The sequence below is a fragment of the Hipposideros armiger genome, unplaced genomic scaffold, assembly GCF_001890085.2.
Source record: "Hipposideros armiger isolate ML-2016 unplaced genomic scaffold, ASM189008v1 scaffold_402, whole genome shotgun sequence".
Taxonomy (NCBI): Eukaryota; Metazoa; Chordata; class Mammalia; order Chiroptera; family Hipposideridae; genus Hipposideros; species Hipposideros armiger.
Genome location: NW_017731752.1, coordinates 1,129,904 through 1,146,341, shown reverse-complemented (window position 1 = coordinate 1,146,341; position 16,438 = coordinate 1,129,904). Strand labels below are relative to the sequence as shown.

The 16,438-nt window shown below is 39.6% G+C and overlaps 1 pseudogene; it reads left to right on the top strand.

Annotated features, from left to right (window-relative positions):
- Positions 1-4,380: 4,380 nt before the first annotated feature.
- Positions 4,381-4,935, top strand: LOC109393972 (60S ribosomal protein L17 pseudogene; annotated as a pseudogene).
- The last annotated feature ends 11,503 nt before the right edge of the window (positions 4,936-16,438 follow it).

The following is a 16,438-nucleotide window of genomic DNA, read 5'->3' as shown; positions in this document are numbered from 1 at the left end:
ACAATTCTCGTTTCCTGGCACTTGGAATTCATTACATTTTTTTAAATGCTGTATTTGAATAAGACCCTTTCCAGTAAGTTTAATGTGACTGAATGAAAGAGGAAAAGGCAGTCCCACACTTAGACCTTGTGTAAACAAAATAATGCAGACATTTCAGTTAAAATTACCTTCTCATTAGAGAAACTCTGCTGACACAAGCTCTGTTCCAATTGTGGCAAACTTGATTTTATAATCAAATGTGAGCATTATGTGTTTTCCCAGCAAGCTGAAAGTTTTCATCATATCACTTTTAGCAGCATAACCAAATGGCTACAACCCAGGACAAAGTGGTTTTAAAAGGCATTCTTCATACAAAGTCCTTCTAAATTATTATTTACTTTAAAAGTTAACAGCTCTGGAAATTAAAGAGACTCAGGAGATAAGATCTAATCTCATGGTAAGAGATTGAAATATCATCATAAAGATAAAGTCACTGAGGTGTTTGGCATATAGTGGTAGTGTTCCAAGCTGAGACATCTTAAATTTAACAAGCATTTATTAAGTGCCTACAACAGGCCAGAACTGAGCTGCACTTGAGAGACACAAGAACATATTGACTGTGACTCCAGCCCTCAAGAACTCCCACTCTGGGGAACAGAGTTAGGTTTATATAATTCACTGGGATTGCATGTCTAGGCAATTCACTGTCTATGCATCTGGAGAATAAACTGGGCCCAGTTCAGAAGGATTTTTGTACCCCAAATCACATATCTCCAAACATGCTTTGGTAGTAAAACAACTGATCTGAAATTTAGTAACTACTTGACATGTGGGAATGAACATTTATATCATTTATCTCATTGAATTGTTCCAGCAGACTTCAAAGGTAGACCTTTCTATATCCCTTTCTATAGAGGAAGTAATAGAAACTCTGTGGCTAAGGAATAGTCCCACATCATCTGCTAATATGCAGCAGGCCCAGGATGCATACACAGATCCTCTGATTGCAGAGCTTTGTTCCTTCTGTTGCACCACATGGTTTCCCACTTAAGGGCTTGAATATCAAGCTGTGTCTCGGCTTCTGGGAAGGAAAACTCTGACTCCTGCTTCAGAGGCTGGCCATGGTAAGTTTATCACATTGGCTACAGCAGAAAAGACAGCCAAGTGGCCTGAGTGACTCAAAAACTGAATATGGGACCCTGAACTACAAGGTGTATTAAGTAGGTTGGCTGATCACAGATGGGCCATGTGCACTCCTTGCTCAGAGTGTGTAACACACTAGATTAGCTCTAATTATACAAAGGGGTGGAGCGATTGCAATCAGTTACACATAAGACTGTCCATCACATGAGTCACAACAGGTAAAAGGTGATAAAGCAATGCATCTTAACTGTTTATTCTGTATACAAGCCCTGGGTCTGTATCTGGCTCACTCATGTAAGCTTAGCACAATGTCTTCACACAATAGAGTTTCAATACGTGTTGAAGAAATGAACAAATGACTAAATGAATAAATGAATGACAGCAGCATACAAAAATCCATATATCTCAATGCAAATTATAAGCTAGGTCTTCCTTTCACGTTCTGATGATATGAAGCCAGGTGATGGGCCTGAGAGTGAAGCCCTGAAATCTAAGGGAGAAACTCCCACTTACCTCCTGAGAACACCTAGTCTTTTGGGTGAATTCAGTGTCTTCATGTAATTTCCCCAGGGTTCAGCTGCAGCACCTGTTCAAAGGGCAGCCTTGATGCTTGCCTCAGATGGTAAGTGCCCAGTGGGGCCTGAGTATGCTCTGCAAGCACATCTTCTTTTATTACGAGGACTCACCACTTTCTCTCTGTGCATATCTAGTCTACAGATCAGCGTAGGTGAATAAATGATGCAGTGCATTAATGCAGTGATTTGGAATCTCCATCAGCACATGTTGTCTCTGTAGCCTCATCAATTCCTAAGAATAAATCTAATTATCATGATGAAGAAGCAGAGGACCCACCTGATGTGAAAGAGAACAGGGGTGGGTGTTGTAGGGGACTGCTGAATGTCAGGGTGTGTATTTGGAAGGAGGTGCGTGTGTGTGTGTGTGTGTGTGTGTGTGTGTGTCTGTTTGTGCCCATGCATGCACACTGGGAGGGTGTGTTAATCTCAATGTGGCTAAGAGATGTCAAAAGATAAAAATAAACATGTCAGGAAGGCAGTGTGATATGGACAAAGCATGGACCTTGCTGACTGACAGACTTAAGTTTCAATCTTACCTCTAACATTTACTTTGTCATATGACCTTGGACAGGTTACTTCACTTCTCTGGGTTTAAGTGAACTTATCCATGAAACACAACGATTGCATGTACCTTCATGGGTTATGGTATAACTGAATTGAGAGAACTATAGAAATCAAACGGCTAAGGACTTGGCCTATAGCTGGCACTTCACAAATATTTAGTGTCTTTCCTTTTTCTCCCTTCTGAAGGGGAAAACATCCCTTGTTAGTATACTTCTTAATTTGGGAGCCTTCTTCTCCCCGTTCATCCAGAGCCATTTTCCCATTACCTAGTCTTGAGAGCTAGGTTAACAACCCAAACAACCAGGGAGATTCTACTGGTTAGCTGTTAGAGACATCATCCATCCATTAAAATACTGCTAACACACAATATTATATTAGTTTCAGGTGTACACCATAGTTACTTAATATTCATGTGCCTAAAGAAATGATCATCACGATAAATCCAGCAATAATCTGGCACTGTACCATGCTTTCACCATATTATTGACTATATTTCTTATGCTGTACATTACATCCCAAACTTACTGGTTAGATACCTGGAAATCTGAACCTCTTATTCCCCTTCACCTTTTTACCCCCATTTAAAATTTTTCAATTATAGAGGACAACCAAGATGGCGCAGTAGGTAAACACTGTGTTTACCTTCTCTCACAACCACATCAAAATTATAACTAATCTACAAAACAACCATTATTGAGAACCACCTAAAATTAACTGAACTGAAGCCCAGGGTTCCAGTGCCTGGGACAGAAGTCCCCATAATATCTGGCTGTGAAAACCAGCAGAGATTGTGACTGAGACTGAGGGCAGCTGCACTCCCAGGTGCTCCTCTTAAAGGGACCAAGCACAGTCTTACCAGGCAGTGGAATCACTCTCTTTAAGCTCCAGTGCTAGGGAAGCAGTTGGGAAGGTGACGGGGACATATGGTGGAGAACTGAGTTGTCTGGCTTGGGACCGGGCTGGAGAGGCAGCTTTCTCCTGGATGGGGAAGCTGGTGGAGGCCATTGTTTCTTTTCTGAGCCCTCCCCCTTCCCAGTGTGTGGCCGCCATTTCTGGGTCTCCACCTTTCATTCGCCTCACCCTAGCAATTTGAGACCTGGCCCTGCCCAACTTTTGAGCACACCCAGGCTGTTTTCAGTGGCTATTTCATGCAGACCACTTGTTTTGGCTCACACTGCACTTTCCTAGGGTTTCTCAAAGGTTCCAGAACCCAGACAAGCAGCATCTGGCTTGAACGTGCCCTGTGCCTCTGACTGAGTAGCCCTAAGCTGGCACTAGCGGCAGCCGGCTTTGGCTCATGGCTTGGCCTCTCAAGGTGCTTCCAAGCATAGCACAGGTGGTACACATCTGCAGATTTCTTTCTGGCTCCTGCTAAGTGGCCCCGGGTGGGGCACAGTCCGTGGCTGAAGTAGACCTATAGCGGTTCCCCCCCAAGGTGGTCTTGGAGCTGACGCCCCAGTGGCCAGCTTCAAAATGAGCTGCAGCATCATTCAGCTGTCTCCAAGTATGGCACACCCAAGTGGTGGATAGGGCAGGCACCAGAGTCCTGCTGAGGCAGATCCTGCTCTGTAAGATCAGCCCCTGCACAACAACTCTTCCATTATAATCAAGGCCAGTCCTCACAGCCAGTGAGCCAAATGGTCAGTCCCTCACACTGATGTGCAATTATCAAGCAAGGATCAACTACAAGAGGAGGGCACACACAACCCAAACAAGAGACACACCTGGAGCACGTGGCTCAGGTGACCAGAAAGACTGTGCCACTGAACCTCACAGCACACCTAATACATAAGGCCACTCTACTAAGACCAGAAGATATAGCAGCCCGACCTAATACATAGAAACAAACACAAGGAGGCAGACAAAATGGGGAGACATAGAAACATGTCTCAAATGAAAGAACAGAGCAAAGCTTCAGAAAAAGTAGTAAGTGAAACAGAGATACGCAATCTTATCAGATGCAGAGTTCTAAACACTGATTATAAGAATGTTCAATGATCTCATAAAAATGGAGATGGAAACCAGAAAAAAAGAACCAGTCAGAAATAAAAGATACAACAATGGAAATGAAGAATATATTACAGTTCTTCCTGAAAGCGGCCTGAGGTGACCTATCAAAATGGTTCGCAATTCTCTTGACCCAGAGAACCCCACAAAATCATGTAAATCGAGAGGTTCGAATCCACGGGTTCATTTTAAGAACACTCGTGAAACTGCCCAGACCATCAAGGGTATGCATATCCGAAAAGCCACCAAGTATTTAAAGGATGTGACATTACAAAAACAATGTGTGCCCTTCCACCATTAGAATGGTGGAGTTGAGAGGTGTGCCCAGGCCAAACAGTGGGATTGGACACAGGGTCGGTGGCCCAAAAAAAGTGCAGAATTTTTACTGCACATGCTTTAAAATGCAGACAGTCATGCTGAACTTAAGTGTTTAGATGTAGACTCTCTAGTCATAGAGCACATCTAAGTAAATAAAGCTCCCAAGATGCAGCACAGAACTTACAGAGCTCACGGACGGATCCACCTCTACGTGAGCTCTCCCTGCCACATTGAGATGATCCTAACTGAAAAGGAACAAATTGTTCCTAAACCAGAAGAGGAGGTTGCACAGAAGAAAAAGATCTCCCAGAAGAAACTGAAGAAACAAAAACTTATGGCCCGGGAGTAAATTCGACATCAAATAAATGCTAATAAAAGTAAAAAACAATAAAGAAAAAAAAAGAATATATTACAGGGAATCAACAGTCGATTAGATGAAGCAGAGGGTCCAACCAGCAATGTAGAAGATAAGGTAGTAGAAAACCCCCAACAAGAACAGCAAAAAGAAAAAAGAATCCAAAAAACTGAGGAAAGTTTAAGGGGCCTCCGGGACATACCAACATTCGCATTATAGGGGTACCAGAAGCATACCAACATTCGCATTATAGGGGTACCAGAAGCACACCAACATTCGCATTATAGGGGTACCAGAAGGAGGAGAAAGAGAGCAAGGAATTGAAACCTATTTGTGGGATTCATGTCTTATTAGGGAAACCACTGCCTAGATAGTGTAGAGGCCTGACCACCACACTGTATTTCTGAAGCTGATGTTGAATAATATTGTATGTCAACTACAATTATATATACATATAGTCCTGGGACATGGAGTACAGTGTGGGAATGGAGTCATTGGAATTGTAATAGATAAGTGTGATATCAGGGGTGGGAGGGCAGTAGATTGGGGAGGGGGGTTGTTTCTGTATGAGGGGTGAAAAGGATAACTATTGCATTGTTCTGTACACCTAAAACTAATAATAATAAAATAAAATAAAATAAAATAAAATAAAATAAAAAGAAACCTATTTGAAGAAATAATGATAGAAAACTTCCCTAACCTGGTGAAGGAAATGGATATACAAGCCCAAGAAGCACAGAGAGTCCCAAACAAGATAAACACAAGGAAGCCAACACCAAGACACATCATAATTAAAATGCCAAAGGCTAAATACAAAGAGAGAATCTTAAAAACGGCAAGAGAAAAGCAATTAGTTACCTACAAGGGAGCCCCCATAAGACTGTCAGCTGATTGCTCAACAGAAACCTTGCGGGCCAAGAAGGGAGTGGCAGGAAATATTCCAAGTGATGAAAAGCAACAACATACAACCAAGATTGCTCTACCCAGCAAGTCTGTCATTTAGAATTGAAGGACAGATAAGGAGCTTCCCAGACAAGAAAAGACTGAAGGAGTTCATCACCGCCAAACTAGGATTACAAAGAATCTTAGAGATTTCTTTAAGATAGGAGGAGGGTTAAGGATGGGTGAAAAGGGAAGGGATTAAGAACAAATTGGTTGTTATACAGTAGTCATGAGGATGTAGGGTATAGCATAAGGAATATAGTCAACAACATTATAATAACTAGGTATGGTGCCAGGTAGGTACCAGATCTATCACGGTGATAGATGGGAATGGGTTTGGGGTCAGGGTGAAAAAGGTGAAGGCATTAAGAAATATAAATTGATAGTTAATACATATATTCAACAATGTTGTAAAGATCATGTAAGGCGCCAGATGGGCACTTGACTTATCAAGGGGATTATGTCATAACCTGTGTAGATGCCTGACCAATGTGCTACACACCTGAAGAGCTGAAAGTAGAATAATATTGAATGTCAACTGTAACTAAATTATAGGTATTATATAGTCATGGGATGTGGAGTACAACATAGGGAAGACAATCGATGGTATTGTAACAGCTATATAAGATGTCAGAGGGGTAGTAGCTTGGAGGGTAGGTTATCACTTTATGAGGGGTTTAAATGTCTAACTATTATGTTGTTTTTTTACACCTGAAACTAATTTAAAAAAGATAATATTTTTTTTCAGTTACAGTAAACATTCAATATTATTTTATATTAGCTTCAGGTATACAGCATAGTGGTTAGACATTTGTATCACTTAAGAAGAGTTCCTCCTTGTGGTCAGCCGAGTGGCTCAGTTGGTTAAGAGCTTGCTCCAGAGTGTGATCTCTGAGCAACAGCAGTTGGAGTCCCAGCTCCAGCTGAGCTGCCAACAAGCTCAGCTAAAAAAAAAAAAAAAAAAAAAAAAAGCAGAGTTCTTCCTTATTAGCTTAGTACACCCCTGGCACTATACATAGTTATTACCATATTAATAGCTATATACAACTATGCTTTATTACATTCCATGACTATTTTGTAAGCACAGAGAGTCTCAAACAAGAGGAACCCAAAAAGTCCCACACCAAGACACATCATAATTAAAATGCCAAAGGTTAGACAAAGAAAAAAATCTTAAAAGTAGCAAGAGAAAAACAGTTAGTTACCAACTAAGGAGCTCCCATAAGACTATCAGCTGATTTCTCAACAGAAATTTTGCAGGCAAGAAAGGATTGGCACAAAATGTTGAAAGTGATGAAAAGCAAAGCCCTACAACAACCAAGATTGCTCTACCCAGAAAAACTATCATTTAGAATGCAAGGACAGATAAATAGCTTCCCAAACAAGAAAAATCTGAAAGAATTCATCACCACTTTACATGGAGTGTTAGAGGAACTGCTTTAAGATGAAAAAAAATAATAAAAAATATGAATAATAACATGGCAATAATTCCATATATATCAACAATTACTTTCAATGTAAATGGATTAAATGCTCCAATCAAAAGACATTGCATGGCTGAATGGATAAGAAAACAAGACCCATACATATGCTGCCTACAAGAGACTCACTACAGATAGAAAGACACACAGAGACTGAAAGTAAAGGGATGGAAAAAGATATTTCATGAAAACGAAAACAACAACAATAAGCTGGGGTAGCAATATTTATACCAGACATAAGAGACTTTAAAACAAAGGCTACAACAAGACACAAAGAAGTAATTTTATTTCTGGGTAGTTGTCCAAAATAAAAACCAAAACACTATTTTGAGGGGACCTGTATACATCCATATATTCATTGCTGTATTATTTACAATAGCCAAGATATGTAGGCAACCTGGGTGTCCCTGAATGGATGAATGGATAAAAAAGAGGTGGTACATATATGCAATGGAATATTACTCAGCCATAAAAAAAGAATGAAATCTTGCCATTTGCAACAGCATGGATGAACCTAGATGGTATTGTGCTATGCGTAGTAAGTTAGACAAAGACAAATGTTATATGATTTCACATATAAGTGGAATCCAAAGAACAAAATAAACAAACAAATGAACAGAAACAAACTCATAGATACAGAGAACATTTTGATGCTTACCAGATGAGCGAGGGGTTGAGGGTGGGTGAAGAAGGGGAAGGGATTAAGAAGTACAAATTAGTTGTTACAAAATAGTCATCCATCCTCTCTTGAACGTATTAGAGATACGGACAAAGCCTCCAACATAAGCACTCGCTCAAGAGTTTGAGCTCTGAGCAACAGCGGTTCGATGCCCGGCCCAAGCTGAGCTGCCAACAGGTAGCAGGATGGCTCAGCTAAAAAAATAAAAATAATAAAAATAAAAATAAATAATGCTATTATCATTTAGATTGTCAAAGTATCTTTGTGTGAAGTTGGGCATGATAGTAGTGGCTTCCACATATGGTGTACCAGTTAGGGAGGCAGGACTTCATAGCACAGTTGACTTTTGAACAATACAGGTTTGAACTGCAGGGGTTCATTTATACACAGATCTTTTTCAATAAATATACAGTGGCCTTCCATACTCCCAGGTTTCACATTCTCGGAATGAAACAACTGTAAATTCAAAACAGTATTTTCAATCCACTTTGGGAATCTTTGAATACAGAGGGCCGGCTGTATGCATTTTCTATGCCATTTTATGTAAGGGATTTGAGCACCCACGGATTTTGGCATTCACTCACTAGTAAAAACTCACTATTCCAAGAACCCATCCCCATGGATACCGAGGGATGACTGTAGTTAGGTTTTGGGGGAGTCAAAAATATATGCAGATCTTCAACTGCATGGGGGTTTGGCATCCCTAACCCTCATGTTGTCCAAGGGTCAACTGTAATTGTGAATGGGCAATGTGAAGTCAGAATCCCATAAAATTTCACTGCACCGCCTTCTAACTATATGACTCTCGGCATTTATTTTACCTCTTAAAGCTTTGGTTACAAATCTATAATATGGAAATAAAGATAGTATCTATTTTTCAGAGTTTTTGTGAAGATTAAATGTGGTGTTTATGTAAGATAGCAGTTAAGAGTAACACCTGGCACACTAAGTGCTCCACATTTGTTAATTTTTATTGTTCTATAGCTGATGCTATGGGGAGTTTTCTAATTTAATTCTTTCAGCCCAGGGCAGTTGAGGCAACTGACATTCAGAGAAGCTTAGGAACTTTCCTGGGTTCCCATACTATCTTAATTTCTTTTTTGATTGAGCCTCCCTCCATAAGGTAATTTCTTCAAACCTGCCTAGAGCAGGGAGGCCCCTGCAGAGTGGAAAGCAAGCTAAACTAGGAGGTGTGAGAAAAAGTTTAAGCAGTGGTTACTCCACTTATCAGATGCATAAAGGGGCAATTCACTTCCCAACTCTGTAAATGAGAAGGTTTGACAAGGTGTTTGCTAAGGTCATGCCTGGCTCTGACACAGGGATTCCAGGTGAGGGGCTTGGAGACCTAGAGAAGCACACAAATCTCATGGGACCTCAGTGGGTCTAATTGATGGTGATGACATTCCTGGGATCATCACCCTGCTTCCTTCACTTTTCCATTCACAAGGATGGCCCTGTCATCCCTCTTCCCACAGGGAACTGAATGAGGTTCTCATTATAATTCAACTTCCTCATCTGGAAAAGTATATTTCCAAACACCAGTCATGTTTCCATATGTACAAAGAACAATTCATTTCCTCTCTTTGCTTCCTTTGATTTGTCATCTTCAGTCTGGGTACAATTCCTTAGATATTTTCAGGCCATCTCCTCTAAAAATGATCACAAGAGTCAGGGGATGTAAATATTGAAATCATAAATATCACTTTGAATGCTAATTCTAAGGGCAGACTTGCATTGTATTGATTCTGGGGCAGGGCACCCACTTTTATACTGCGATAACATGGTAAAAGTAGTGTTAGAGAAATTTTGTTTAAATTAAAATGCTGATTATCTCATCACATTGGCACAACTATATTTGTCTTGCAATATTTAACATGTATTGATCTCTTACTATGTGTCAGGCACTGTGCTAAAGACGTGATAGGGCCTATCTCATTAGAGCACCCTGAGGATACTAGAACTATAATTAACTTCATTTTACAAATGGGGAAACAAGCATAAAATGGTTAAGAAAAAAATCCCTAAGATCACATAGAGATAAGTTGGGTCAAGTTTTTAACCCAGGCCTGTCAGACCCTAAAGTTCAAGGTGTAAGTGGCTAAACTGTTCTGCCTACATTTAGAGCCATTCATATTTTTATATAGTTTCAATGACAGTGGACATTATGTTCTGCTATTTCTGCGTAATTTTCATAAACATTTTCTGGATTCACTTGAATTAATATTTAAAAATAAAAATAACAATCAACATCAGTATTGTCAGGCACTGTGCCAAGTGCTTTACCATCACTCTTTGATCTGACCTTCAAAATAATCCTATAGGGAATTATGAATGTCTCCATTTTTCAGATAAAGGGACAAGTTCAGTGAAGTTGAACAATTTGCCATGGTCACAGAGCTTAGATGTGGCAGAGCACCATTTAAGCTCAGGTCTGCCTGACTGCAGAGTCCAAACTCTTAAGTAAACTAATACACTGAAGAGCATCCTAATACAACTAAAACATTCTCAGCTTTCTAAAAAGTGAAAAGAAAGCAAGAAGTAGCAGTACTCCCTCTAGAAGTGGTATTTCTTTCCATTTTTACCTGTCATCATTCAGGGATTCTGAGCTTTCAATAAAGGACCAGGACCTCTGCAAAACCATGGATGAGATTAAAAGCAAAGGAAAGGGGCTTGTGATGAAACCACCCACAGCATTGCTTCCAACATTGATAAGGCCAGCAATGACCACTCACATGGAAGTTTCCTGGAAACCAAGAGAAAGGCAGAGAAATGTGTGATTCCTTCAGGCTCGATCATCAATGACATCATCTATCACTAGGCAAGCCAGAAGCAGCCCCCCATGGATTTCCATGTGGTCATGCCAAATATATCATTTCTCTCCCTGGGCAGAGATGGCTTTCCAATCATTTTCTCCAGCAACAAAAAGTCAACAAATACCCACAGGTGGAGCCTTGCGCTCCACATACAATATATTTGAAAGAAATTGTAAGGAAAATTCATGAAGTTATAGAGGTGGGCTTCAATCTCTGTTATACCACTTTGCCCTTCGAGTATCAGGTTTATCACCTATAAACCCAGGCAATAATGCCTCTCTCAAGACTCTGTAGGAATTAATTGAGGTAACCTACACAAGTCAGCTGGAGCACTCCAGCCATAAAACACAAGTACACAAATTCTGGGCCCTTATGCAATACCCACCCTTTCTCATGGACACACACCCCAAAAATCAGAAAACATTCTAATCCAAAAGACCACGAAGGCCGCTGAGTTATCCAGCAGTGTTATATACCGTCTATACAATTTTATGGCAAGAAGCACAGTCATATTCTCTGGGAAATCATCGGTTTAGAGCCTTTTGTCTCGCTTCTATTAATTTCCTTATGCAGACGATAAAACTTAACAGAAGAGAGCTCGATAGTGCCAAGGCTTCAGACAGCAAAAGCTAAAAGGCAAAATCCCTCTCAGCTGAATTCACTTACACATAGATTATGCTTAAACACTGGTCATTATGCAGGCCTAGATAAGATTTCCAGATGTGCACATTTGGGAGGCCAACTCTGTGTGTTAGAAGACAGAAGTGAGTTGTGTTTTCACTGATGATGAATGATCTCTTCACCCACAGAATAACTCTCAGGAAAGATAGGGACACGCATGTCTGGTCACCACAGGGCTAATCCCCCGTTTTCAGGCACATGTGAGGCTCCTATCCTGGCTGAGGCAAGACCCTCATCCATCAATGAAGGGAAATCTGGGTTCTTTAATACTTGAAGTTACTTCTGAGGCTTGGAATGCAGGATGGTGGGATGGCTGGAATTCTGTATCAGACCCTACTGTTCCCTCTCTTTGTGCAGATTCTGAATCATTCAAGGAAAGAAACACTAGCCTTTACCTTCTCTGATACTTTTTATACCACGAAGAAAACTGGAGTTGTAATAGTGATACCTGTGTCTAATTATAGCTAGGGCAAGGATTATGTAGTGTAGTTCAGCCAGGATGGTTTAAAAGCGCTTTTCAAAATACAGTTCAGCCACCCTCTCAAGCTTCTGCCAGCCTCATAAGCCGATTTCTGAGTGCTAAAATTATTTTAATAGGCTCAGAGCATGGTGCATTAATAAATGATCAAAGGGTGTGCATTTCCTAATGTCCCTTTGGCCTTGATAAAGGAACTGGCAAACATTCCATTAACCACAACCCAGGAAGTCATTTTTTATACCTGAAATATATTTCTCCCATCTCATGCTGGAGGTGGGTCACTAGGATTGCTTAGCTTATGCACTTGAAAACTGGATTCTTAAAGAAAAAGGTTGAGATGGATTATTTATGAACAAGCGTAAATTATGTAGTGATTTCATTGAGGTTTCTGGGACTTCTATGAAGTAGAATATCCCCTATGGTGGCCACATCTTACTTAATCCATCCGTTTCATCTTTTCCTACACTTGAGAGACTTCCCATATTTCAAGATTCATTTTGAAACAATTCCTCATTTTGAAATGTAATTTAGAAATATACTTATTGTGTTTTCTGTGTAGCACAAAATATTGCTTTATAAGAGAAAAGCCCACACAACATGCACAAACAAAAAGGAAATTGAACCTAAGAGTTGTCACGCATTCATGATAAGATGGGTGGGGCAGTAACAATACCAAACAAAATCACAATAAGGAAGATCATGAGAAAAAATGGAAAATAATAACCATGTGGCAGCATTCTTCTCAGTCTCCTATCTTCCACAGAGGTTGAAGGTAAATATTATCAGTTTAATTTTATGGGTAAAACATTGAGGGACATAACATTTCATGTCTTACCAATCCTATATAAATGAATTACTTGCAAATCAGCATCAGAAATCTGCAAAAAATATTTTCATCTCAGCTACAGAATTGAAAGACATGAATCATTTTGCCCCTTTTTTGTCAGTGTTCCAAGAGACACAGCCACATAAACAAGGGAACATTCTAAAATGTCTTTGTATGTTTAAACTACATACTTATATATGTACATAAGTACACTATCACACAAATAATATTTAAGTAGATAATATAGCAAAGATATATGCATAAAATTTTTCATCACAATTTTTGCAAACTTTAATGTTTAGTTATAAGGGATTATATCCGTACAATAAAGCACCAAGCAGAAATTTAAAATAGCATTAGAAGCAAATCTTTATTGATATGGCAAAATGTTATATTGCTAAGAGGAAAATAAAACAGACTTCAAAACTACTTAAATTGTGGAGTACTTTTTGTAAAAGAAAACTGGAAAATCCTGGCAGACCATACACCAATTATTTTACTTTATTTTATTAGGGAACAGTGTGTTTTCTCAGGACCCATCAGCTCCAAGTGAAGTAGTTGTTTGAATCTAGTTGTGGAGGGCGCACCTCAGTGGCCCATGTAGGAATCGAACCAGCAACATTGGTGTTATGAGCACTGCATCCTGTGCTTTAGCCATCTGAGCCAACCAGACATCCCCACACACCAAATTTTAATAGTAATTATCTTTGGTGGTACAATGAAAGTTATTTTTTTTCTTTCTGTGTAAACTCCCATGCATTCTAATATTACCATATTGAGCTTTACTATGGTTGTAACTAGGTAAAAATTGCAACCCCCTGTTTTGAAAGTAAAAACAAAAACCTTTATAAAGAGGCCACATCCAGTAGTGCTTACTAATTAAATGAATATATGGATTCTGGGGATTCTATTGTACAACCTATCAAATTTTGCACTAGATTAAATATGTACTTTGACACCTTGATCATGAAATGAAAAATAGGAAGATCAGCATCTGAAAAGACCTCCTCCTTAATTTTAAAAATACAAGTGGAACCTAACATGAAGAAAATTTAATGGGAATTTATCTGTAGTTCTATAAGTTAAAACAGTTGAGTTCTGTATCATATGAGGAGACACAGCATAAGGTTTTGAGGTTGTCTAAGCTAAATATCTAATGTCTAGCCGGCTGAGTGGCTCAGTTGGTTAAGAGCTCGCTCAAGAGTTTGAGCTCTGAGCAACAGCGGTTCGAGTCAGCCCGAGCTGAGTAGCCGTGAGCTGCCAACAGGTGGCGGGATGGCTCAGCTAAAAAAAAAACAAACAAACTAAATATCTAATGTCTAAGCTAAATCAACAGTTTAGTTTATTCAACCAATATTTATTGAATACACAATATATGCCAGGAACTCTGCTGGGTAAAAGGAAAACAAAAATGAATAAGACATAGTTCTTGCAACTCACAGTCCAATGTGGAAAGTTGTACGTGATACAGGAAAGCATGGAGCTCTATGTTAAAGAGAACAGGCACCCAAGTCACACTAAGGATTGAGAGGCAATGATTCCCTCAAGGAGATGATGCTTAACTGAGTAGGAAGAATCAAAAGAAAATGAAGCGGATAAGAAAAGCAAGGAAGATTACTCAATGTGTGGGGGTCTGCACAAGGAAAAGAAAAAGAGAGAAGAAAAAAATTAAAAGCTCAAATATTTGAGTCCTGCTAGCACAAAGCTTATGATGCTGGTAGTGGTGGGATGGAAGGCTGGACAAGTAGGCAAAGGCCAGGTCTTGTAGTTACTTGGTTGGGGAGAAGCTGGAACTTGGGACAGATGGTGAGATTTGGGATGACTTTCAATATTCTGGCTTGGGTATGTGGTTCAGTGATATCACTAGGAGAAAAGAATAATAGTAGTAATCATGGCAAACATTTGTTGAAATCGAAATATTTACCAGGTCCTATGCTAAATATGTTCACATATTGACTCACTGAACTCTCACAACAGGCTTATGAGCCAGAGTGATGCTGAGAAGTTAGGAGATAGTGAAGAGAGGAAGGTAAACAGGCTAGGTGGGAGGAGCAGATTGAAACCAATTTCAATTTCAAACATGTTGAATTCAAAGTAAATACAAAGCCTCCAGATGGACAGGTCCATCATCAAGAGGAAGCTGGATTCTTGCGTCAAGAGGAGAAATTAGGGACAAAGATGTAGATGTGAGAATAATTTGTATATAAGAATTCCTTAAAAACCAAGGGGTTTTTTTGTTTGTTTTGCTTTGTTTTGCTTAAATTATTGCTAGTTCAGACAAAACATGTAGTAGTGTGAAGAAAAGGTGGATTACAGAGCATTGAGGGTGGGGCACTGCAAAGGAAGAGCCAGTGTGTTGGGGGAGAGAAGTTACCACAAAACCCAAAGCAAATAGAGTTCTAAAAGATTAGTACAAAGTGTCAATGCTGGCAAGAGATCAGATAAAATAAGGACCAAAATATGCCCATTAAGTTTGACAACATGAAGTCACTGTTGAGAGCATTGTCAGTGCCTGTAAGAATGGAAGCCAGATTGTTGATTACCAAGGATTCAAATGCAAAAGAGAAAGTGAAACCGAACAGCATAAAGACACTACTAGGATGCTTGCCTTAGGGGAGTGAGATAAACCAGTTGGTAGGATAGGTGTAGCAGGGGTTAAAGAGACAAGAGAGCCGGTTTTTGCTGGTTTGTTTTAGTGGGCTGGCAGAAAACTGAGGAAGTTGTAGTAAGAGTTAGTATAGAGGCATAGGGGTAAAGGCTGAAAGAAGGAAATCATTTTTAATAGACTATTTTTTAGAGCAGGTTTAGCTTCACAGCAATATTGAGCAGAAGGTACAGAGGTTTCCCACATGCTTTCTGCTCCCCACATATACAAAACCTTACCCACTATCAAATCTTGAGCCAGAGTGGTGCATTTGTTACAAGTGATGAGCCTACACTGGCGCAACATTATCACCCAAAGTTCATTTACATTAGGGTTCACCCTTGGTGTTGTACATTCTGTGGGTTTGGACAAACGTATAATGATATGTATCCATCATTACAGTCTCAAACACAGTAGGTTCACTGCTCTAAATATTCTCTCTGTTCCACGTATTCACTCCTTTCACCCCCATAGCCCTTGGCAATCACTGATCCTTTTACTGTCTCCATAGTTTTATCTTTTCCAGAATATCATAGAGTTGGACTCATGAAATAGGTAGCCTTTTCAAATTGGCTTCTTTTTCTTAATAACATGCATTTAAGTTCCCTCCATGTCTTTTCATGGTTTGATTACTCATTTCTTTTTAGTGATGAATAATATTCCATTGTCTGATGGACCACAGTTTATATGTCTATTCACCTACAGAAGGACATCTTGGTTCCTCCTAAGTTTTAGTAATTATGAATGAAGCTGTCATTAACATTCATGTGTAGACTTTTGTGTAGACACTAGTTTTTAACTCATTTGATTCAAGGAGTATGACTGCTGGATCATATGGTAAGAGTATGTTTTGTTGTATACTCATGGAAGGACATGAGTATTTTTTCAGTTGAAAGTGAATAGCAGCAGAGGTTAAAGAAACAGGACAGAGGAATAACTGCTGAATTGAGTCT